Below are 27599 nucleotides of genomic sequence, written 5' to 3' on the forward strand. Positions count from 1 at the left end.
AAACGTCGACGTTTGAAATTAATCGGTCAGTTGAATATTCGGGAGCAGTAATTTAATCGTTCAAATTTTTTCTTGTTTTATTATTATTTTATCCGGGAGCAGTAATTTAATCGTGCAAATTTTTTCCTTGTTTTATTATTTTTTAGTAGTCTCTCTCTCTCTCTACGAAGACTTTTGGGAAAATGTCGACGTTTGCTGGCTTATATTTGGCAAAGAAAAATAGAGTACATTATAAGAAATTAATCGATCGGTTGAATATTCGGGGGCAGTAATTTAATCGTTCAAATTTTTTTCTTGTTTTATTATTTTTTTATTCGGGAGCAGTAATTTAATCGTTCAAATTTTTTAATTATTTTTTTAGTACTCTCTCTCCCTCCCTCCCACCCCCTCTCTCTCAGTAGGTCAACCCCTCTAGAAATGACACATAACTGGAAAGAAGACCTCCTCGCCCTCCTCTCTCTCTCTCGGCAGGTCAACCTCTCTAGAAATGACACATAACTGCAAAGAAGACCCCCACATCCCAAACAAGGAGAGGTCGACCCACAACCCGAATAAAAAGCTCAACAACAAGTAAACCCAACACGCACTCATGAGTGACGGACAAATGAGGGACACCTGTGACGCTGAGATTTGTGCAAGATCAGATAGCCACAAAATTCAACCTAAAGCCAAATAAAAAACAGATGACTGATTTTTTAAGAATAAATCCGTATAAGAATAGAACATCGGTGCTAGCAAGATTTAAGAAACCAGCGCGACTAATTTAGAAGATGGTTCTAACGACAATTACACTTGCTAGATTTTTCATAGCATTTCAGAGCTTGAATCACATGCTACGACATTATGTGAAGATTCGCTATTCGATTAGGACAGTAATTTATATCCACACTTCTAAGGAAAATAATACAAAGGAGGTAATTGCAGCTCCCTCCACATTTTCGCATCCGGGCTTGGGACCGGCAAAGGCAGTGTTAAACCACAACAATACAAACCACAAGTTATACAACACCAATCATTCAGCAAAGCATACAGGACACACCATCAAGCAAATGCAATACACAGAGTCACACAACCACACACGGTCACACAAGCACACACACAATCAAGCGCTTGCACACAAGAAACAGACAGATAGGGGCACATCACACACAGAGTCACACACACACACAATGTAGCATTGCACACAAGAAACAGACATAGATAGGGGCACATCACACACACACAATGTAGCACTTGCACACAAGAAACAGACATAGATAGGGGCACATCACAAGACAGTCACAAAGTCACAAACACAATGGAGCGCGTGCACACAAGAAATGGAAAGAAACAGACATAGATATAGGAGCAAAAACAGAAAGCTAAAACATGTAAGACCGAAGTAAACTCAGAAAGTTAAGGTTCTTCCTCCTTTAGAAAATAAATTCTGGGAAACAATGTCCGCTTTGTGTTTTTCAAGGACTTACTTTCTTTAGGATGAGCTGCACCAACTTTTAATTTCAGATGGTAAATTCGGAATTACACCCTTGCCATCACCATCACCCTCATCATCCTCGTCATCTGAATCATAACTAGCAAGACCAAGAAGAACACCTTTAGGAGAACTTAGCCCAGTACCATCAGAACGACCAGTAGAGCTAACATTGTTTGGCTTAGCAAGGACTACAACTTTAGCTGTGGTCTTCACTTTTGATTCTTCCAGACCAAGCTCCTTTGAGCTAGAGACACCAGTGGTCTCATTTGCTGCAACACAGAGGCGATAATCAGCAATGTAATTTACATATTTACATTAAGTTCTAGTATAATTCACTCACGTTCAGCTGATGAATCATCTTCATTCATAACTTTGGTTGCGATCTCATTGAAAAGATCATCCGTAACCTGGAATGACAAAAGTACAAAAGTAAGAAATGGCAGTCTTGCTGAACTTAGAACAGAAGTACATTTTCTGCTAAACCTAGCTAAATAAGTCCATGCAATGACAAACCTTCAGAAGAACTTCTGTCAACACACGTTTAATTTCCTTGTTGATTGCTGCCATCCATGCCGCTTCGACTTCATCCTGCAAATGATTCAAGTCCAGTACATCGATTTGAAATGAGGGCCATGTTAATATCCAAGTCGAATATGCACAGGAACAAAAAGGATTAACTTTTCAGTAACTAGCGTCCTATGTTTCCATCAGATCCAAAAGAAGTGAACATGTGTACAGATGAAAAAAGACACTACTCGGGAAAAATGATTACAGGAACTAGGAGATTTGCCAGTACAATAATACAGAATGACAAGCACTCAAGTCTCAAGTAAATGATATCCAGGTTGCTTCACTGACAAATCTGGAAAAAATTGACACATAGCCATGCCATTTCTCTCACCATTATGAAATCACTGTTCTTCAGAAATTACTATATAAACATTAAAAAAATAGACGGAAGTAGGTAAATTATTTAGTTTCTCAAAGCCACCAGGCACTAACCTCCACTCAGTCTAACAGCCCAACCTTTATATCATGATTAAATTAGTTCACTTTGATTTACAAAAGTTGTCCAAAAATTATTATGCATTTAAAGTCCGCCACAATACTAGTACTTAGCTTTAAACCCATTAACTTGGACATGGTACTATTCGTACTGAAATAAATCATTAGGAGCAGATTTTTGCATGCATGTGAATCACAATAGGGCAGATTAATAGTGTAATATGCACTACACTAATAATTAGACCATAAGAAGAAGCCCATCGCTAGTGTCCCATATGTCCTGCAAATTATTTATACCTTGGCACCACTTGTAAACAAGTAATGTGGAGGTGGTTCTGAATCAGCAGGCCTTATACAATTTGTCCCCTTCACACCACAAGTATTGGACAATTTTGTCTGCAGCATCACATCAGTAATTTCTCAAGAGGCTCAATTTCATACACCGGGATCAGGTAGCTATACAGATCCATAAATTCAATACCAACTTCTCCTTTAAAAGCACGCCGAGTAAGAAGATGCCATTTTATGCTTGAGAATTTCCTTGACTCCAGCCAATGGACCGTGGTTCATAAATAGGACGCTTCCCATGTCGAATCTCATGCCGACGCCGGCGCGCTTCAGTAGGATCCAAAACTAACCACAGAAAACCATACAATAATATGAACACAGCGCAAAAGCACACACAACAGAAAAAATAAATCAAGCAATAATTGCGAAGGTTATACAGGGTGCAGATCATTAAAGAGTTGCAAATGGCATACGATGATTTCAAAAGAAACATCATTGAGTAAACTGCGAGTGGTTTTTTTTAAGTCATTGTGCTCCAATTAATCGCCATATCTTATGGTCAAAGTGCAACGTAAACTGAAAACAGTAAACGACTAGTGACTACATTATGAATTTATATGATGTAAGTCAGACCTAACCAGATCATGCCATATATAGTAAAGAAAGTCAGCAGGCCCATCATGACTGATATATTAATACCACTAGAGATGCCAATCAAAGGAAATATCTAACTGTACTTCTCAAGTCAAGTGAGACTGACGAAATGAAACTGGTCCAGGTCCAAAACTGATGGTGGACATAAAGTAATGTCCGGGCAACCGTGCCTAACATCACATATTGTACAGATGCAGACAAAATCAAATCAGACTAATATTGGCAAAGTCAGGCAAAAGGCAGATCTTATTCACTTGAATGGCTAATAAATAATTCGCCAAATGTTAAAATATTCATCATTTAGGCTCCAAACAATAAAATAAAACTCTTAGGTTGACCTAAAAACACAAGCTCACTATGCAGCTTAAATCTGAAACATTTCAATTCATGTTTCACCGAAAGACAGAATTAAGAAAAGCATTTATGCATCTACCCAACAGCAAATAGAAGTTCAAGAAGCACGTACCAATTGATCTGCAGCGGGTCTGGTGACGGAAACCTTTTGAGCCTCCTTCTAACAGAATATGACACTGATTGACAATAGAAGTAAGAAGAAAACTGTAGCTAACTAAGTCCATTACCCATCTCATCGGTTTTGGAACTCTTATGCTGTCATAGATAAGTCATGTTAACAGACCAACAAAATGTGCTGCAAGGAAATTTGTTGTACCAGGAAGCAAATAATAATTGTATATCACCTTGCTTTTTTTGTGCTTATGCACGTCTGCCGAATCCTCTGTCCCCTCATGCTTCCTCTTCTGAACAATTTGCGGACATATAAAGTATGGCTAAGTGCTGAGTAAGACTTGGAGATACTTTAATTTTAAACATAAAGAAAATACAGCAACCTTCTCATGATGCTTATCCTTTTTCTTATCCTTGTCCTTGTCTTTGTCTTTAGACCGATCCTTATGTCGATGTTTGTGCTTCTTATGCTCCCTGTCTTTATCTTTGTCTTTGTGCTTTTTATGTTTTTTCTCTTTGTCCTTGGACTCACTTTTCGGTTTGCCCGAAATAGTAGGTATGCCTTTTTCCGCCTGTCGATTGGTTTAATTGTTAAGTGTGTGATAGGAAAATGCAATAACAGCATAAAGCAAGTGGGATGGCAAAAATGATCTTACAGAGGGTAAATCTACTGGAGCAGTTTCTCGAAGCTGAAATGCTTGCCCCAGTGTTTCCATATCAAAGGGCTGAATATAAGCAGGCTTATCCCTTAAGTATTCTGAACGAGTTGATCTAGCTTCATTCCTTCTCCTTTCCGAATTTCAGTGTCACCCACAACATTGTGAAGGTAATGTGTATCTGAGATTGCAAGTGGCAAATGCCTCTTGCAGAAGAAATCATGGTGCGGCTGCAATTTGTACTGACTTATTAAATCAACAGCACCAGTGAGCTCCCTAGGTCCTGAAATAGAAAGAGTCATATTATGGATTACCAGCATTGCATATAACCAAGGCAATTTGGAGAAGGGTGCACATCAAGAACCCATGCCAGGAAAATGCACTCATGCATACAAGTACAATGGGCACTTATTTCTCTAGTAGGGTCCAACAAAGTAGCTTATCATGGGGCACAACAGACAATGTGGTTGCTCAACATATAGACAAAAAAATGTCCACATGAGGAAATTTTGGCGATTCCAGAGATGCTGTGAGCTTAAGGTATCAAAAGTAGGACAAAGATTGGCTGTCCAAGTTTAAACGTCGAATCTATATTTCTTGCTCAATAATTTGCTGATGGTTACAAGTTAACAATCATAACTACAGTAACAAAGAAGTACTTCTGTATACAAGTCGAATGGTATCAATTGTGTAACGTGCTATTGGATTATTTATTATTGGTTAAAACTGAATCAGGGCGGTCAAAAGACATACCAGGAACATATTGAGCGGCACTTAGAACAGATTGACCAGAAGATCCACCGCCAGAAGTAGCATCAGGAATATATTCAGAGTGACTTGGAACAGATCGACCAGAAGATCTAACGCCAGAAGGATTTTATAGGCAGCAGAAGAAAAAAGAAAGGAACACACCCGTACCACAAGAAGAGCCCAGAAAAATCGGCCCAAACAAACTGATATACAAACATGATACATGGCAAACAAGGAGAAACAGTCAAAACCAGAAAGCACACGTCACCTACGATGGAAACAGTCAAAGCGTCAGAAGACGGTCAAAGCGGTGGACTCCAAAACGTGTCGTACGTGCAGACCTCTCCACCTAAAAAAATCACGCACAGAAGTAAAACCAAAGCACCATACACGTCATGCTGACAAGGCACCGTAAAAAAAATCAGAAAGGGAGAAAAATCAAACCCTTATAGGCCTAGATTCTTAGTTACTCGCTTCCCTGTGGTATCGTATAAGAAAAACACTGACCTCGTACAACTTCAGAAAGGAATCACATGCAAACAAATTATGTGAAGATTCACTATCGATTAGAACAGTAACCTAGACTGTGTAATTTCTATCAACACGCGTAATGCAAACAATACAAAGGAGGTAACTGCAGCTCCCTCCACATTTTCACATCCGGGCTTGGGACCGGCAAAGGCAGTGTTAGGCCCCAACAATATAAAACAAGTTATACACAACCAATCATTCAACAAAGCATACAAACCACACCATCAAGCAAATGCAATATTCACAGAGTCACACAAACACACACACACAGAGTCAAGCATACAAACAATCAAGCCACACACAGTCACACACACACAGTCAAGCCACACACACACACACAGAGAGTCAAGCCACACACAGTTGCTTCCCTTTGGTATTGTATAAGAAAAAACTGACCTCGTACAACTTCAGAAAGTAATCACATGCAAACAAATTATGTGAAGATTCACTATTCGATTAGGACAGTAACCTAGACTGTAATTTCTATCGATACTCGTAATGCAAACAATACAAAGGAGGTAACTGCAGCTCCCTCCACATTTTCACATCCGGGCTTGGGACCGGCAAAGGCAGTGTTAGGCCCCAACAATATAAAACACTAGTTATACACAACCAATCATTTAACAAAACATACAAACCACACCATCAAGCAAATGCAATATTCACACAGAGTCACACAAACACACACAGAGAGAGTCAAGCACACAAACAATCAAGCCACACAGTCACACAGATACAGTCAAGCCACACACACACAGAGAGTCAAGCCAGACACAGTCACACACACAGAATGGAGCGCTTGCACACAAGAAACAGACAAAGAAAGGGGCACAAATAGAAAGCTAACACATGCAAGACCGAAGTAAACTCAGAAAGCTATAAGGAATTTCCAGAACTTGAATGAGTAAACTGATTTCTCTAGAGGGGTGAGGGTGATTCAGATCTTCGTTCCTGAAATTAGGAAGCTAGTTAGAGGCTGATTACCATCAAACATAAGTGGAAAAATTACAACAGCATAAATATACTCAAACCATACTTCGTTCTGCTTGGACTTTCACATTGACACCGATTGATCGTTTTCATCATCACTGCTGGAGCTCTCTTCAGAATTGTCATCATCACCACTGCTTTCTTTCTTGGCAACCTTAGAGACCAAAATCTTCAGATGAAAAAGCAAACACCAAAAATTCCTTAGGCTTCTTTAGTGCAGGCTCTTCATCACTCTCATCAGAACTATCATCAGAATCATCCTTGGACTGCAAATATTGAATTACAACAAGATCAATTAATGTACAACAAATATCACAGAAGACAATGCTTTCAAGAAAATAAAATTTTAAAAATAATGCGTACATGTTCACTCTTTTTCTCTGTTGTCGGAAGCCTCTTAGCAGGAATAGTAGATTTTGCTGGCTGCAAAGCATTGGAAGGAATTTTAAACATTGCACAACAAAAAAGTGACCAGGAGTAAGCAAGTAACAGAACTCTTACTTCATCAGAATCGGAATCCGAGTCATTATCTGAGCTACCACTAGATTCTTCTTTCTTTACAGAAACTGTTTTAGCAGTGGTATCCTGGACATAGAAAGGAACCGCATTAGAAAGATGGCATAGACAAAAGATTTGCTAGAAACAAAACAATGTTTAAGAAATACAACTATCACACAAGAGAAGTTACCAAGAGTAAACAAGTACAACAGAGAACTTACTTCTTCAGAATCTGAATCTGAGTCAGAATCTGAGCTATCACTAGATTCTTTATTCTTCTTAACTGGTTTAGCAGTGGTATCCTGGAAATATATTGAAAATGTTAGTATCACATTATAAAGACAGAATAATGAAGCCTTAGTTTTCATATAACTATTAGACTGATACCTCCTCAGAGTCGAACTTTCACTGGATTCTACCACTTTCTTGGCTACTGGTTTTTTAGTGGCCATATCCTGCAAACTCCACAGAATTAAACGACAAGATCAGGGGAATGGTAAGTGCAAGAAATATGTTTTATGCTTTTGTAATTATCTCACATAGACATGCATTGCTAGAAATATGATTCTTACCTCATCTGATGAATCATCAGAATCAGTGTCAAAGCTGTCCAATTCCTGGTTTTTCTTTTGTGCAGTAGCAACCGGCAGAATTCTTCACTTCGGTAACAGGCTTCTGAAAACGAAGTGAAACATGGTGAAATCAGGCAAAAAGATAATTAAAAATGCTATTAAATGATGAAGCTTCCGCTTCGAAATTGGTAGGTAAATGAATACCTCAGAGTCAGAGCTTTCGGAATCAGAATTTTCATTGGATTCTGCAAGAGGCAAAAACTTACAGGATCACCAAAGTATAAGATATCTGCAAGAGGCAAAAACTAACCGTCCAGCACCGCGTTTGCCACATCAGTTGCCTCCGCGCGAGCAGGCCTTAGGTTGTCCGTCATACTGTCCACAACATGAGTAACAACAGCAGGCTTTCCAGCCATGTTGCACTTGTGCAGAGCAGACTTCTGAAATAAGAACACCTAAAGAACGAACAAAGTAGTGCTCAATACAGACCCTTGATTTTTGTTTAAAAAAAGAGCAAATCTAAGTAAAGCACATAAAATCATCACTAAGCTTCATGCAAATGGGGAAAATACATGTTAATCAAGCAAAATGCCTTCACAACTGCCAAGGGCACTCACAATGCTTCTCTTAGAAAGATGGCATAGTCAAAATGCTGATGTGGCACTGTAATAATTAAGAAAGAACGAGAGTGGAGCTGTATGTTTATATAGATACGGCTCTTAGCTCGTTTTCTTGCACTCCCTGTTTTCCTACTCTTCAACTTTCTCCACAATGCAACATCATTTAGATACAACCCTTAAGAAACAATGCATTGGGGTGATTCTCTCTAATTTTTTCACTACTAGGACGACACGTTAAGAGATAATGCATTGCGAAGGTTGAGATAACCAACCTTTTCAGGTGGAAGATCAATTCCAAAGTTTCCTCTTGACAGAATTATACCATCTGCTTCTTCCAGGATCTCATCAAAATGGTTCAAGCCCTGCAAGGAATAAGGAGTCAATAGGTGGTAAACAAATCCATGTTGCTCAGGAATGTTGAAGGAATATCTTGAAATTACCTCCACATTCTCAATTTTGGCAAAATCAGAGTTTGGCTAAGATCACCTAACTTTGAGAGGAACTCCCATGCCTATTGCAGGAAAAAAATACTCTATCAACATTAGGAACATTTTTCCAAAGTATGAAATGCAAACAAACATGTGATACTAGTCAACCCAATATCAATATAAAAAAATTCAATCTGTTGGGAAAGATGGCAATGTGAAGTAGTACACTCTAAATATCTGACATAATGAGTTACTTACTTGCCACACATCTTCTGCATGCCTTGTATAAGAAAGAGAGAGGAAGTCAATCTTGGTTGGGGCACCCTATTTTTCTCATAACCTGAAAGTGGTGCATGCTCATAAAGTCATATAATGGGTTACAGCAAGGAGCTCCAGTTTCACGAAAAAAATATTTTTTTAATATGTAAAGCCTAGTCGTCAAGTTAATACAAAGAGCAAGAGAGATTCTTGGGAGGAGTTCCTTACATCTTTATCCTCATCAGACAGCGTGGGATGTCGATATGGATCGAGCAGTGCAATGTGAAGACATAATCACAAAAAAGTTCAGAAAAAGGAATAGTCAGTCTACACTAAACAAGTAATAGGTGATCAGGAACTACCAATACCAAGTTAGCATACATGATTATTCGTCAAGATACGAGTTCGCATTCAACAAACAGCAATCAATCGTGCCACAACAATATAAAACACAAGTTATACAACCAATCATTCAAAAAAGCATACAAGCCACACCATCAAGCAAATGCAATATTCACAGAGTCACACACACAGTCAAGCCACACACAAATTCACCATCAAGCCACACACAGTCAAGCCACACACACAATCAAGCCACACACACACACAGAGTCAAGCCACACATATTCACCACCAAGCCACACACAGTCAAGCCACACACACACACACAGTCAAGCCACACATATTCACCATCAAGCCACACACACACACACAGAGTCAAGCCACACATATTCACCATCAAGCCACACACAGTGACACACACAGAATGGAGCACTTGCACAAGAAACAGACTTAGATAGGGGCACAAACAGAAAGCTAATACATGCAAGACCAAAGTAATTTCAGAAAGCTATAAAGTTAGCAGCATTGACAAAAAAACATGTGATGAACAAGCTTTCACAGATAAATAAATTCTGGAGTTCACAGCAGAATTATATGCCCAGGTGTGTAATGACAAAATTCTGGAGTTATGCTCTTTTATCTAGAACAAAGTCTAAGGGGGACTAACTAGCAGCACCTCATCTAGTACTCGTATGATGAGCAGTTAAATGGAAATAGCAACATGAGGAAGAAAGGAAGGCCACATGGTTTGCACTCTTGTAAAACTTTCTGCCTAAATGGTTTGCACCCCTGAATACACATCACCATATATGAGAACATGAGCAAAGCATGACAAGAAGTAAGCAATTGAAAACAACATAGTAACACCCTGAACATCCATCAAGTTGAATAAGAATCGACAGAGGGCCAACAACCCAATTTCAATCAAAATAACCGATCTGAACAACGCAGCATTTGAGATCTGAACATCCATCAAGCAGTATCAAAGGGCGCATGCGTTTGAGATATGAAAGTAACTGACGAACAGCGCAGGTAACGGAACAGAGGAACCGATCTGAACGAGCACGATAAACAGCAATTCCAATTTCAAAAGCAGACGCGAACAAGGGCCCGACGCGAACACGAAACGCAGGAACGTGAGCGTCTCTCAGAAAACAGAAGCACACGCAGAAGTTTCTCAAACAGACTTGTTAGTTCGCAAACCAGACAACCCAAACCGACCGACCGACCGACCGCTCGCTTCCTCCACGGATACCCCCGATGAGACGGCACGAAGAACACGCGAGAGCATCAGTGTAAAGAACCCAGCAGCAACACAGGGGATCGAGCAGAATCAAACCAGACGCGATTCCAAACGGACTAGGACGAGAACGAGCAAAATCAAATCAAGACGCGATTCTATCTAAATTGACGACGGCGAGGACAAGAAAAATCAAAACAGACGCGATTCTGATCTAAACGGACGACGGGGAGGACGAGCAGAATCAAATCACACGCAACTCTAAACTGACGACGGCGAGGACCTGCAAAATCAACTCGGAAGCGATTCTAAACGGGCGGCGGCGAGGACGAGCAGAATCAAATCACACGCAACTCTAAACTGACGACGGCGAGGACGAGCAAAATCAGCTCGGAAGCGATGCTAAACGGGCGGCGGCGAGGACGAGCAAAATCAAATCACACGCGACTCTAAACTGGCGACGGCGAGGACGACCAAAATCAACTCGGAAGCGATGCTAAACGGGCGACGGCGAGGACGAGCAAGATGAAACCAGACGTGATTTCTATCTAAACGGATGAACCGCGGACGAGCAAAATCAATCAAATCAGACGCGCTTCAAAACAGAAGAATGGAGGACGAGCAGTTCTTTCTAGACTAACGGACGAGTCGAGCGAGGAGGAGCAAGATGAAACCAGACGCGGGAGGAGGAGAGGCAGGAGTCGAGGACGAATCGAGGCGAGAGGCATGGCCTGGGCGAAGAGAGGAGGAGCGGAGCGGCCAAAGGGCGCGCCTTTATAGCCGGGGCAGAGGCGGTTGCGGCAGCCGGAGGCTTGTCCTTGCGGACGCGGCTTCGCCGAGGTGGCGTGCGTGGCGTGGCGTGGCGGCGGATACAGAAGGAAGTCGAGCGGGAGCGGGGGCGGGGGTGGGCAGGAGGAGGTCGGCGGCGGCGCGTCCGTAACCGGGAGCGGAACGGGAGATTTCCGTCTCGAATTGGGAGATTTCCGTCTCGAATTGGGGACGGACAGGGAAATTTCCATCTAGGGTACTCGGGACGGGAGTTGCAACGGTCCAGGTGATGGCGTGTCTTTTCTCTTCTTCTTTTTTTGAGTGGCGAAATGTGTGTGTTTTTTACTACTGAAAAAAATGTGTTCGGGTTAGAAAAACGCTACTACTGCCAAAAAAGAAAAAGAATAAAAACTCCACGTTCATAGATGCTACAGGGAACGAAAACATTCACAATGTAGTACTACTTCTCATTTCGTTAGCACCAACTTAGTGTCAAATTTTTTTTTGCCCGGCTAGAATAGCTAGAACACGAATCCGAGTTGATCGAAAACTCGTCTCGCCCAATAGTGTGTGCAGGGTGTGAACCCTAGTTTTTGTCACTTCCCTCGCCCTCACCGCTTTCCCTTCCCTTCGCCGTCGCCGAGAAAGCCCAGTCAGTGTAGGCTGCAGGGGGAGGGCATTTCTCCCCTCCAGATAGTGTGCGCAGCGCGGGGCGGCACCGTGACAAGGGTGTGGCAGTAGCAAGTCAGACGGGCGTGCCGGCAACGTGGGCAGATGGCAGGGCTGTGCCGGCTGCGCGAATTTCGGAGATGCGGTGGTGCGTGCTCGGCGAGCCAACGTTGGTCTAGACAACGGTGGCCCTGGCGGTCTGGTGTGTTGAGCGGGGCAGGTCGGGTAGGCATGGGCCGACGGTCGTGGCCCTGCCTCCAGGTAATCATGGCTGTTGGCAGAGGGGGTATGCTGCAGGCGGGTAGTGGTGGCCCTGGTCCATCGAGGGGTCTGGTCGGGTGCTGCAGGCGCGGTGCAAGGGAGCTGCTCGAGGTCGTCAATGAATCTAGCTAGCCTTGGATGCTCCTCGCGGCTCCGCTAGGCGGATGGCTAGGTCGTGGCAGGGATCTCCCCTTGCCCCGGTCTGGTTCGGCCGTCGCGCGGTGGCTACATCGATCGGCGGGTCAGTCGCTACAGCTTGGGCGGCGGCGGTTGGCAGCAGGGTGCGGGTGCTGGTGGTGCCTCTCTTCTTCCAGGTCCGGGCCGGTGGTGCGGGGTGCTCATGCGGCGAAGATGGCCAGGACTTGTTGTCCGTGCTCGGGCGGATCATTTTTGGGCCCGAGATGGGTCAAATCTCCGCTCTGGGTAGATGATGGTGGGCCCAGTCTGAGTGGTGCCCGCGAGCGACGAGGTCCCTCTTCTCATGGGCGCAGTGGTTGATGGTGGTGGTCAGGACATCACGAGTCCATCATGCAGATTGGCGTCGAAGACCACTGACATAGCGGCATGTGAGCGTGCTCGGCGGCGACCATCGGTAGTCACGAAGTTGTGTCTCCCTCGGTCCACCGGGACTGGCTGGAGGCATAGGTTGTTGGGAAACGTAGCATGCAATTTCAAAAAAAATCCTACGCTCACGCAAGATCTATCTAGGAGAAGCATAGCAACGAGAGGGGGGAGTGTGTCTACGTATCCTCGTAGACCGAAAGCGAAAGCGTTTGAAAACGCGGTTGATGTAGTCGAACTTCCTCTCGTTCCGACCAATCAAGCACCGAACGTACGACATCTTCGAGTTCTGCACACGTTCAGCTCGATGACGTCCCTCAAACTCTTGATCCAGCAAAGTATCGAGGGAGTGGATGAGTTCCGTCAGCACGACGGCGTGATGACGGTCATGGTGAAGTGATCCGCGCAGGGTTTTGCCCTAGCACTACGAAGATATGATCGAGGGTGTAATCTGTGGAGGGGGCGCCGCACACGGCTAACAATTGTTGGTGTGTGTTCTAGGCGCCCCCTCCCCACGTATATATAGGTGGGAGGGGGAGGCAGCCTGGCGCACCACATAGGTGGCCGGCCGGCCCTAGGGCTCCTGCCCTGGCCGCGCCCCCCTGCCATGTTTGGACAAGGGGGAAAGAAAGGAGGGGGAGGGGAAGGAAGTAGGAGTCCTACTTCACACTTTCCTTCTCCTCCTCTCCTTTCCTTTCCTCCCCATATGGCTGGCCCTATAAGGGGCGCACCAGCCCCTTGTGGGCTGGTGTGTTCCCTCACTTGGCCCATTAAGCCCATATCTTTGCCGGGGGGTGCCCGGAACCCGTTCTGGTGATCCGATATGTACCCGATACCCTCCGGAACACTTCCGGTGTCCGAATACTATCGTCCTATATATCAATCTTTACCTCTCAACCATTTCGAGACTCCTCTTCATGTATGTGATCTCATCCAGGACTCCGAACAACATTTGGTCACCAAATCACATAACTCATATAATACAAAATCGTCATCGAACGTTAAACGTGCGGACCCTACGCGTTTGAGAACTATGTAGACATGACCAAGACACCTCTCCGGTCAATAACCAATAGCGGAACCTGGATGCTCATATTGGCTCGTACATATTCTACGAAGATCTTTATCGGTCGAACCATAATGACAACATACATTATTCCCTTTGTCATCGGTATGTTACTTGCCCGAGATTCGATCGTCGGTATCTTTATCCCTAGTTCAATCTCGTTACCGGCAAGTCTCTTTACTCGTTCTGTAACACATCATCCCGCAACTAACTCATTAGTCACATTTCTTGCAAGGCTTCTTATGATGTGCATTACCGAGAGGGCCCAGAGATACCTCTCCGATACTCGGAGTGACAAATCCCAATCTCGATCTATGCCAAACCCAACAAACACCTTCGGAGATACCTATAGAGCATCTTTATAATCACCCAGTTACGTTGTGACGTTTGATAGCACACAAGGCATTCCTCTGGTATCCGGGAGTTGCATAATGTCATAGTCGAAGGAATATGTATTTGACATGAAGAAAGCAATAGCAATAAAATTGAACGGTCGATATGCTATGCTGACGGATAGGTCTTGTCCATCACATCATTCTCCTAATGATGTGATCCCATTCATCAAATGACAACACATGTCTATGGTTAGGAAACTTTACCATCTTTGATTAACGAGCTAGTCTAGTAGAGGCTTACTAGGGACACTGTGTTTTGCCTATGTATCCACACATGTATCAAGTTTCCGATTAATACAATTCTAGCATGAATAATAAACATTTATCATGATATAAGGAAATATAAAATAAGAACTTTATTATTGCCTCTAGGGCATATTTCCTTCAGTCTCTCACTTGCACTAGAGTCAATAATCTAGTTCACATCGCCATGTGATTTAACACCAATAGCTCACATCTTTATGTGATTAACACCCATAGTTCACACCGCCATGTGACCAACACCCAAAGGGTTTACTAGAGTCAATTATCTAGTTCACATCGCCATGTGATTAACACCCAAAGAGTACTAAGGTGTGATCATGTTTTGCTTGTGAGAGAAGTTTAGTCAACGGGTCTGCCATATTCAGATCCATATGTATTTTGCAAATATCTATGTCTACAATGCTCTGCATGGAACTACTCTAGGTAATTGCTCCCACTTTTAATACGTATCCAGATTGAGACTCAGAGTCATCTGGATCGGTGTAAAAGCTTGCATCGACATAACTCTTTACGACAAACTCTTTATCACCTCCGTAACCGAGAAATATTTCCTTAATCCTCTAAGGATAATTTTGACCATTGTCCAGTGATCTACTCTTGGATCACTATTGTACCCTCTTGCTAAACTCATGGCAAGGCACACAACAGGTCTGGTACACAACATTGTTGGAGATCGTTGCAGAAATTAAAAAAATTCTACGCATCACCAAGAACAATTTATGGAGTCTTCTAGCAACGAGAGGGAAAAGAGTGCATCTACATACCCTTGTAGATCGCGAGCGGAAGCGTTCAAGTGAACAGGGTTGATGGAGTCATACTCGTCGTGATCCAAATCACCGATGACCGAGCGCCGAACGGACGGCACCTCCGCGTTCAACACACGTACAGTTGGGGAAGACATCTCCTCCTTCTTGATCCAGCAAGGGGAGGGAGAGGTTGATGGAGATCCAGCAGCACGACGGCGTGGTGGTGGAAGCAGCGGGGATCTCGGCAGGGCTTCCCCAAGCTCAGCGAGAGGGAGAGGTGTCACGGGAGGGAGAGGGAGGCGCCAGGGGCTTGGGGTGCTGCTCCCATGCGCCTCCCCACTATATATAGGGGTGGAGGGGGCTGGTTTCTTGCTCTCCAAGTCCATTGGGGCGTTGGCAAAGGTGGGGGAAAGAAATCCCATCATTTCCCTTCCCCACCGATTGTTATCCCCCCTTTTTAGGGATCTTGATCTTATCCCTTCGGGATATGATCTTATTCCTTCTAAGGTGGGATCTTGGTGCGCCTTGACCAGGGGTGTGGGGCCTTGCCCCCACTACCCACGTTCATGTGGATCCCCCCATGCAGGTGGGCCCCACTTCGGAACCTTCTAGAACCTTCCCGGTACAATACCGAAAAATCCCGAACATTTTCCGGTGGCCAAAATAGGACTTCCCATATATAAATCTTTACCTCCGGACCATTCCGGAACTCCTCGTGATGTCCGGATCTCATCCGGGACTCCGAACAACTTTCGGTTAACCGCATACTAATATCTCTACAACTCTAGCGTCACCGAACCTTAAGTGTGTAGACCCTACGGGTTCGGGAGACATGCAGACATGACCGAGACGACTCTCCGGTCAATAACCAACAACGGGATCTGGAGACCCATGTTGGCTCCCACATGTTCCACGATGATCTCATCGGATGAACCACGATGTCGGGGATTCAATCAATCCCGTATACAATTCCCTTTGTCAATCGGTACGTTACTTGCGCGAGATTCGATCGTCGGTATCCCAATACCTTGTTCAATCTCGTTACCGGCAAGTCACTTTACTCGTACCGTAATGCATGATCCCGTGACCAAACACTTGGTCACATTGAGCTCATTATGATGATGCATTACCGAGTGGGCCCAGAGATACTTCTCCGTCATACGGAGTGACAAGTCCCAGTCTCGATTCGTGCCAACCCAACAAACACTTTCGGAGATACCCGTAGTGCACCTTTATAGCCACCCAGTTACGCTGTGACGTTTGGCACACCCAAAGCACTCCTATGGTATCCGGGAGTTGCACAATCTCATGGTCTAAGGAAGTGATACTTGACATTTGGAAAAGCTCTAGCAAACGAACTACACGATCTTGTGCTATGCTTAGGATTGGGTCTTGTCCATCACATCATTCTCCTAATGATGTGATCCCGTTATCAATGACATCCAATGTCCATAGTCAGGAAACCATGACTATCTGTTGATCAACGAGCTAGTCAACTAGAGGCTCACTAGGGACATGTTGTGGTCTATGTATTCACACGTGTACTACGATTTCCGGATAACACAATTATAGCATGAACAATAGACAATTATCATGAACTAGGAAATATAATAATAACCATTTTATTATTGCCTCTAGGGCATATTTCCAACAGTCTCCCACTTGCACTAGAGTCAATAACCTAGTTACATTGTGATGAATCGAACACGCATAGAGTTCTGGTGTTGATCATGTTTTGCTCTAGGGAGAGGTTTAGTCAACGGATCTGCTACATTCAGGTCCGTATGTACTTTACAAATATCTATGTCTCCATTTTGAACATTTTCACGAATGGAGTTGAAGCGACGCTTGATATGCCTGGTCTTCCTGTGAAACCTGGGCTCCTTGGCAAGGGCAATAGCTCCAGTGTTGTCACAGAAGAGAGTCATCGGGCCCGACGCATTGGGAATAACTCCTAGGTCGGTAATGAACTCCTTCACCCAGATTGCTTCTTGTGCCGCCTCTGAGGCCGCCATGTATTCCGCTTCACATGTAGATCCTGCCACAACGCTTTGCTTGCAACTGCACCAGCTTACTGCCCCACCATTCAAAATATACACGTATCCGGTTTGTGACTTAGAGTCATCCAGATCTGTGTCGAAGCTAGCATTGACGTAACCCTTTACGACGAGTTCTTCGTCACCTCCATAAACGGGAAACATATCCTTAGTCCTCTTCAGGTACTTCAGGATATTCTTGACCGCTGTCCAGTGTTCCATGCCGGGATTACTTTGGTACCTTCCTACCAAACTTACGGCAAGATTTACATCAGGTCTGGTACACAGCATGGCATACATAATAGACCCTATGGCCGAGGCATAGGGGCACTCATCTTTTCTCTATCTTCTGCCGTGGTCGGGCATTGAGCCGTGCTCAATTGCACACCTTGCAATACAGGCAAGAACCCCTTCTTGGACTGATCCATATTGAACTTCTTCAATATCTTGTCAAGGTACGTACTTTGTGAAAGACCAATGAGGCGTCTTGATCTATCTCTATAGATCTTGATGCCTAATATATAAGCAGCTTCTCCAAGGTCCTTCATTGAAAAACACTTGTTCAAGTAGGCCTTTATGCTTCCCAAGAATTCTATATCATTTCCCATCAACAGTATGTCATCCACATATAATATGAGAAATGCTACAGAGCTCCCACTCACTTTCTTGTAAACACAGGCTTCTCCATAAGTCTGTGTAAACCCAAACGCTTTGATCATCTCATCAAATCGAATGTTCCAACTCCGAGATGCTTGCACCAGCCCATAGATGGAGCGCTGGAGCTTGCATACCTTGTTAGCATTCTTAGGATCGACAAAACCTTCCGGCTGCATCATATACAATTCTTCCTTAAGAAAGCCGTTAAGGAATGCCGTTTTGACGTCCATTTGCCATATCTCATAATCATAGTATGCGGCAATTGCTAACATGATTCGGATGGACTTCAGCTTCGCTACGGGTGAGAAAGTCTCATCGTAGTCAACCCCTTGAACTTGTCGATAACCCTTAGCGACAAGTCGAGCTTTATAGATGGTAACATTACCATCCGCGTCTGTCTTCTTCTTAAAGATCCATTTGTTTTCTATCGCTCGCCGATCATCGGGCAAGTCTGTCAAAGTCCACACTTTGTTTTCATACATGGATCCTATCTCGGATTGCATGGCTTCAAGCCATTTGTCGGAATCTGGGCCCGCCATTGCTTCTTCATAGTTCGAAGGTTCATCGTTGTCTAACAACATGATTTCCAAGACAGGGTTGCCGTACCACTCTGGCGCGGAACGTGTCCTTGTGGACCTACAAAGTTCAGTAGGAGCTTGATCCGAAGTACCTTGATCATCATCATCATTAACTTCCTCTCTAGTCGGTGCAGGCACCACAGGAACATCTTCCTGAGCTGCGCTACTTTCCGGTTCAAGAGGTAGTACTTCATCAAGTTCCACTTTCCTCCCACTTACTTCTTTCGAGAGAAACTCTTTCTCCAGAAAGGACCCGTTCTTGGCAACAAAGATCTTGCGTTCGGATCTGAGGTAGAAGGTATACCCAATGGTTTCCTTAGGGTATCCTATGAAGAACGCATTTTTCCGACTTGGGTTCGAGCTTTTCAGGTTGAAGTTTCTTGACATAAGCATCGCATCCCCAAACTTTTAGAAACGACAGCTTAGGTTTCTTCCCAAACCATAATTCATATGGTGTCGTCTCAACGGATTTCGACAGAGCCCTATTTAAAGTGAATGTGGCAGTCTCTAAAGCATAGCCCCAAAATGAGAGCGGTAGATCGGTAAGAGACATCATAGATCGCACCATATCCAATAGAGTGCGATTACGACGTTCGGACACACCATTTCGCTGAGGTGTTCCAGGCGGCGTGAGTTGTGAAACTATTCCACATTTCCTTAAGTGTGTGCCAAATTCGTGACTCAAATATTCCCCTCCACGATCTGATCGTAAGAACTTTATTTTTCTGTCACGTTGATTCTCAACCTCACTCTGAAATTCCTTGAACTTTTCAAAGGTCTCGGACTTGTGTTTCATTAGGTAGACATACCCATATCTACTCAAGTCATCAGTGAGAGTGAGAACATAACGATAGCCACCGCGAGCCTCAACACTCATTGGACCGCACACATCAGTATGTATGATTTCCAATAAGTTGGTTGCTCGCTCCATTGTTCCGGAGAACGGAGTCTTGGTCATCTTACCCATGAGGCATGGTTCGCACGTGTCAAATGATTCGTAATCAAGAGACTCCAAAAGTCCATCTGCATGGAGCTTCTTCATGCGTTTGACACCAATGTGACCAAGACGCCAGTGCCACAAGTATGTGGGACTATCATTATCAACCTTATATCTTTTGGTATTCACACCATGAATATGTGTAACACTACGTTCGAGATTCATTAAGAATAAACCATTAACCAGCGGGGCATGACCATAAAACATATCTCTCATATAAATAGAACAACCATTATTCTCGGATTTAAATGAGTAGCCATCTCGAATTAAACGAGATCCTGATACAATGTTCATGCTCAAAGCTGGCACTAAATAACAATTATTGAGGTTTAAAACTAATCCCGTAGGTAAATGTAGAGGTAGCGTGCCGACGGCGATCACATCGACCTTGGAACCATTCCCGACGCGCATCGTCACCTCGTCCTTTGCCAGTCTCCGTTTATTCCGCAGCTCCTTTGGTGTTGCCGGCCTTCTTGTCCGCTAAGTACTTGGGGCAGTTCCGCTTCCAGTGACCACTTCCCTTGCAATAAAAGCACCCAGTCTCAGGCTTGGGTCCATTCTTTGGCTTCTTCCCGGCAACTGGCTTACCGGGCGCGGCAACTCCCTTGCCGTCCTTCTTGAAGTTCTTCTTACCCTTGCCTTTCTTGAACTTAGTGGTTTTATTCACCATCAACACTTGATGTTCCTTTTTGATCTCCACCTCCGCTGATTTCAGCATTGAATATACCTCAGGAATGGTCTTTTCCATCCCCTGCATATTGAAGTTCATCACAAAGCTCTTGTAGCTCGGTGGAAGCGACTGAAGGATTCTGTCAATGACCGCGTCATCCGGGAGATTAACTCCCATCTGAGTCAAGCGGTTGTGTAACCCAGACATTTTGAGTATGTGCTCACTGACAGAACTATTTTCCTCCATCTTACAACTGAAGAACTTGTCGGAGACTTCATATCTCTCGACCCGGGCATGAGCTTGGAAAACCATTTTCAGCTCTTCGAACATCTCATATGCTCCGTGTTGCTCAAAACGCTTTTGGAGCCCCGGTTCTAAGCTGTAAAGCATGCCGCACTGAACGAGGGAGTAATCATCAGCACGCTGCTGCCAAGCGTTCATATCGTCTTGGTTCTCTGGGATGGGTGTGTCACCTAGCGGTGCTTCTAGGACATAATCTTTCTTGGCAGCAATGAGGACGATCCTCAGGTTCCGGACCTAGTCCGTATAGTTGCTGCCATCATCTTTCAGTTTGGTTTTCTCTAGGAATGCGTTGAAGTTGAGGGCAACATTAGCGTGGGCCATTTGATCTACAAGACATATTGTAAAGATTTTAGACTAAGTTCATGATAATTAAGTTCATCTAATCAAATTATTCAATGAACTCCCACTCAGATAGACATCCCTCTAGTCATCTAAGTGAAACATGATCCGAGTCAACTAGGCCGTGTCCGATCATCACGTGAGACGGACTAGTCAACATCGGTGAACATCTTCATGTTGATCGTATCTTCTATACGACTCATGTTCGACCTTTCGGTCTCTTGTGTTCCGAGGCCATGTCTATACATGCTAGGCTCGTCAAGTCAACCTAAGTGTTTTGCATGTGTAAATCTGTCTTACACCCGTTGTATGTGAACGTTAGAATCTATCACACCCGATCATCACGTGGTGCTTCGAAACAACGGACTTTCGCAACGGCGCACAGTTAGGGGGAACACTTTCTTGAAATTATTATAAGGGATCATCTTACTTACTACCGTCGTACTAAGCAAATAAGAAGCAAAATATGATAAACATCACATGCAATCAAATAGTGACATGATATGGCCAGTATCATATTGCTCCTTTGATCTCCATCTTCGGGGCGCCATGATCATCTTCGTCACCGGCATGACACCATGATCTCCAACATCATGATATCCATCATCGTGTCTTCATGAAGTTGTCACGCCAACGATTACTTCTACTTCTATGGCTAACGTGTTTAGCAATAAAGTAAAGTAATTTACATGGTGTTATTCAATGACACGCAGGTCATACAAAAATAAAGACAACTCCTATGGCTCCTGCCGGTTGTCATACTCATCGACATGCAAGTCGTGATTCCTATTACAAGAACATGATCAATCTCATACATCACATATATTTCATTCATCACATCCTTTTGGCCATATCACATCACAAGGCATATGCTGCAAAAACAAGTTAGACGTCCTCTAATTGTTGTTGCATGTTTTTACGTGGCTTCTATAGGTTTCTAGCAAGAACGTTTCTTACCTACGTAAAACCACAACGTGATATGCCAATTTCTATTTACCCTTCATAAGGACCCTTTTCATCGAATCCGATCCGACTAAAGTGGGAGAGACAGACACCCGCTAGCCACCTTATGCAACTAGTGCATGTTAGTCGGTGGAACCTGTCTCACATAAGCGTACGTGTAAGGTCGGCCCGGGCCGCTTCATCCCACGATGCCGCCGAATCAAGATAAGACTAGTAACGGAAAGTAAATTGATTTAACACCAATAGCTCACATCTTTATGTGATTAACACCCATAGTTCACACCGCCATGTGACCAACACCCAAAGGGTTTACTAGAGTCAATTATCTAGTTCACATCGCTATGTGATTAACACCCAAAGAGTACTAAGGTGTGATCATGTTTTGCTTGTGAGAGAAGTTTAGTCAACGGGTCTGCCATATTCAGATCCATATGTATTTTGCAAATATCTATGTCTACAAGGCTCTGCATGGAACTACTCTAGCTAATTGCTCCCACTTTTAATACGTATCCAGATTGAGACTCAGAGTCATCTGGATCGGTGTAAAAGCTTGCATCGACATAACTCTTTACGACAAACTCTTTATCACCTCCGTAACCGAGAAATATTTCCTTAATCCTCTAAGGATAATTTTGACCGTTGTCCAGTGATCTACTCTTGGATCACTATTGTACCCTCTTGCTAAACTCATGGCAAGGCACACAACAGGTCTGGTACACAACATTGTTGGAGATCGTTGCAGAAATTAAAAAAATTCTACGCATCACCAAGAACAATTTATGGAGTCTTCTAGCGACGAGAGGGAAAAGAGTGCATCTACATACCCTTGTAGATCGCGAGCGGAAGCGTTCAAGTGAACGGGGTTGATGGAGTCGTACTCGTCGTGATCCAAATCACCGATGACCGAGCGCCGAACGGACGACACCTCCGCGTTCAACACACGTACAGTTGGGGAAGACGTCTCCTCCTTCTTGATCCAGCAAGGGGAGGGAGAGGTTGATGGAGATCCAGCAGCACGACGGCGTGGTGGTGGAAGCAGCGGGGATCTCGGCAGGGCTTCCCCAAGATCAGCGAGAGGGAGAGGTGTCACGGGAGGGAGAGGGAGGCGCCAGGGGCTTGGGGTGCTGCGCCTCCCCACTATATATAGGGGTGGAGGGGGCTGGTTTCTTGCCCTCCAAGTCCATTGGGGCATTGGCAAAGGTGGGGGAAAGAAATCTCATCATTTCCCTTCCCCACCGATTGTTATCCCCCTTTTTTAGGGATCTTGATCTTATCCCTTCGGGATATGATCTTATTCCTTCTAAGGTGGGATCTTGGTGCGCCTTGACCAGGGGTGTGGGGCCTTGCCCCCACTACCCACGTTCATGTGGGTCCCCCATCCAGGTGGGCCCCACTTCGGAACCTTCTAGAACCTTCCCGGTACAATACCGAAAAATCCCGAACATTTTCCAGTGGCCAAAATAGGACTTCCCATATATAAATCTTTACCTCCGGACCATTCCGGAACTCCTCGTGATGTCCGGGATCTCATCCGGGACTCTGAACAACTTTCGGTTAACCGCATACTAATATCTCTACAACTCTAGCGTCACCGAACCTTAAGTGTGTAGACCCTACGGGTTTGGGAGACATGCAGACATGACCGAGACGACTCTCCGGTCAATACCAACAGCGGGATCTGGATACCCATGTTGGCTCCCACATGTTCCACGATGATCTCATCGGATGAACCACGATGTCGAGGATTCAATCAATCCCGTATACAATTCCCTTTGTCAATCGGTACATTACTTGCCCGAGATTCGATCGTCGGTATCCCAATACCTTGTTCAATCTCGTTACCGGCAAGTCACTTTACTCGTACCGTAATGCATGATCCCGTGACCAAACACTTGGTCATATTGAGCTCATTATGATGATGCATTACCGAGTGGGCCCAGAGATACCTCTCCGTCATACGGAGTGACAAATCCCAGTCTCGATTCGTGCCAACCCAACAGACACTTTCGGAGATACCCGTAGTGCACCTTTATAGCCACCCAGTTACGCTGTGACGTTTGGCACACGCAAAGCACTCCTATGGTATCCGGGAGTTGCACAATCTCATGGTCTAAGGAAATGATACTTGACATTTGGAAAAGCTCTAGCAAACGAACTACACGATCTTGTGCTATGCTTAGGATTGGGTCTTGTCCATCACATCATTCTCCTAATGATGTGATCCCGTTATCAATGACATCCAATGTCCATAGTCAGGAAACCATGACTATCTGTTGATCAACGAGCTAGTCAACTAGAGGCTCACTAGGGACATGTTGTAGTCTATGTATTCACACATGTATTACGATTTCCGGATAACACAATTATAGCATGAACAATAGACAATTATCATGAACTAGGAAATGTAATAATAACCATTTTATTATTGCCTCTAGGGCATATTTCCAACAAACATGGCATACTTTATAGAACCTATGGTTGAGGCATAGGGAATGACTTTCATTCTCTCTCTATCTTCTACCGTGGTCGGGTTTTGAGTCTTACTCAACTTCATACCTCACAACTCAGGCAAGAAATCCTTCTTTGACTAATCCAAGGTATGTACTCATCGAAAGTCTTATCAAGCGTCTTGATCTATCTCTATAGATCTTGATGCCCAATATGTAAGCAGCTTCACTGAGGTCTTTCTTTGAAAAACTTCTTTCAAACACTCCTTTATGCTTTCTAGAAAATTCTACATCATTTCCAATCAACAATATATCATTCACATATACTTATCAGAAAGGCTATAGTGCTCCCACTCACTTTCTTGTAAATACAGGCTTCACCGCAAGTCTGTATAAAACTATATGCTTTGATCAACTCATAAAAGCGTATATTCCAACTCCGAGATGCTTGCACCAGTCCATAGATGGATCGCTGGAGCTTGCACATTTTGTTAGCACCTTTAGGATTGACAAAACTTCTGGTTGCATCATATACAACTCTTCTTTAATAAATCCATTAAGGAATGCAGTTTTGATATCTATTTGCCAGATTTTATAAAATGCGACAATTGCTAACATGATTCGGACAGAATTAAGCATCGATACGAGTGAGAAAATCTCATCATAGTCAACACCTTGAACTTGTCAAAAACCTTTTGCGACAATTCGAGCTTTGTAGATAGTAACACTACAATCAGCGTCCATCTTCCTCTTGAAGATCCATTTATTCTCAATGGCTTGCCGATCATTGGGCAAGTCCACCAAAGTCCACACTTTGTTCTTATATATGGATCCTATCTCAGATTTCATGGCCTCAAGCCATCTGTCGGAATCTGGGCTCATCATAGCTTCTTCAAAGTTCGTAGGTTCGCCATGGTCTAATAACATGACTGAAGGAAATATGCCCTAGAGGCAATAATAAAGTTGTTATTTATATTTCCTTATATCATGATAAATGTTTATTATTCATGATAGAATTGTATTAACCGGAAACTTAGTACATGTGTGAATACATAGACAAACAGAGTGTCACTAGTATGCCTCTACTTGACTAGCTCGTTAATCAAAGATGGTTAAGTTTCCCAACCATAGACATGAGTTGTCATTTGATTAATGCTACCTCTTGAGCATGCGTTGGTTTTCCCTTGAAGAGGAAAGGGTGATGCAGCAAAGTAGCGTAAGTATTTCCCTCAGTTTTTGAGAACCAAGGTATCAATCCAGTAGGAGACTACACGCAAATCGCCTAGTACCTGCACAAACAATCAAGAACCTTGCAACCAACGCGATAAAGGGGTTGTCAATCCCTTCACGGCCACTTGCAAAAGTGAGATCTGATAAAGATAATAAGATAAATATTTTTGGTATTTTTGTTGTATAGATTGGAAAGTAAAGATTGCAAAATAAATAGTAAACTAGAATTGTAGATCGGAAACTAATAAGATGTAAAGTAGACCCGGGGGCCATAGGTTTCACTAGTGGCTTCTCTCAAGATAGCATATATTACGGTGGGTGAACAAATTACCACCGAGCAATTGATAGAAAAGCGCATAGTTATGAGAATATCTAGGCATGATCATGAACATAGGCATCACGTCCATGTCAAGTAGACCGAAACGATTCTACATCAACTACTATTACTCCACACATCGACCGCTATCCAGCATGCATCTAGAGTATTAAGTTCATAAGAACAGAGTAACGCATTAGGCAAGATGGCATGATGTAGAGGGATAAACTCAAGCAATATGATATAAACCCCATCTTTTTATCCTCGATGGCAACAATACAATACAATACGTGTTGATTCCCTCTCTGTCACTGGGATCAAGCACCGCAAGATTGAACCCAAAGCTAAGCACTTCTCCCATTGCAAGAACGATCAATCTAGTAGGCCAAACCAAACTGATAATTCAAAGAGACTTGCAAAGATATCAAATCATGCATATAACAATTCAGAGAAGAATCAAATATTGTTCATAGATAATCTTGATCATAAACCCACAATTTATCGGATCTCGACAAACACATTGCAAAAAGTATTACATCGAATAGATCTCCAAGAACATCGAGGAGAACTTTGTATTGAGAACCAAAGAGAGAGAAGAAGCCATCTAGCTAATAACTATGGACCCAAAGGTCCATGGTAAACTATTCACACATCATCGGAGAGGCTATGGTGTTGATGTAGAAGCCCTCCGTGATCGAATCCCCCTCCGGCAGATCGCCGGAAAAGGCCCCAAGATGGGATCTCACGGGTACAGAAGGTTGCGGCGGTGGAAAAGTGGTTTCGTGGCTCCCCTGGATGTTTTCAGGGTATAAGAGTATATATAGGCGAAAGAAGTAGGTCGGTGGAGCTACGAGGGGCCCACGAGGGTGGGGGGCGCGCCCTCCTGCCTCGTGGCTTCCTCGCGGAGTTCCAGACTTCCACTCCAAGTCTCCTGGGTTGCGTTTGTTCCAAGAAAGATCCTCGCGAAGGTTTCATTCCATTTGGATTCCGCTTGATATTCCTTTTCTGCGAAACACTGAAATAGGCAAAAAAACAGCAATTTGCACTGGGCCTTCGGTTAATAGGTTAGTCCCAAAAATAATATAAAAGAGCGTATTAAAGCCCATTAAACATCCAAAACAGATAATATAATAGCATGGAACAATAAAAAAATTATAGATACGTTGGAGACATATCAAGCATCCCCAAGCTTAATTCCTGCTCGTCCTCGAGTAGGTAAATGTTAAAAACAGAATTTTTGATGTGGAATGCTACCTAACATAATTTTCAATGTAATTTTCTTTATTGTGGCATGAATGTTCAGATCCGAAAGATTCAAGATGAAAGTTTAATATTGACAAAAAATAATAATACTTCAAGCATACTAACTAAGCAATTATGTCTTCTCAAAATAACATAGCCAAAGAAAGCTCATCCCTACAAAATCATATAGTTTGGCCATGCTTCATTTTCGTCACACAAAATGCTCTCGTCATGCACAACCCCGATGACAAGCCAAGCAATTGTTTCATACTTTAGTATTCTCAAACTTTTTTCAACTTTCACGCAATACATGAGCGCGA

The 27599-nt window shown here is 43.6% G+C and overlaps 2 pseudogenes; both read right to left on the reverse strand.

Annotated features, from left to right (window-relative positions):
- Positions 1–1210: 1210 nt before the first annotated feature.
- LOC123119611 (probable mediator of RNA polymerase II transcription subunit 19b) lies at positions 1211–5267 on the reverse strand (annotated as a pseudogene).
- A 1141-nt stretch (positions 5268–6408) lies between these two features.
- Positions 6409–27599, reverse strand: part of LOC123120302 (uncharacterized) — a 78151-nt pseudogene continuing 56960 nt past the window's right edge.

The sequence above is a fragment of the Triticum aestivum genome, chromosome 5D (assembly GCF_018294505.1).
Source record: "Triticum aestivum cultivar Chinese Spring chromosome 5D, IWGSC CS RefSeq v2.1, whole genome shotgun sequence".
Classification (NCBI taxonomy): Eukaryota; Viridiplantae; Streptophyta; class Magnoliopsida; order Poales; family Poaceae; genus Triticum; species Triticum aestivum.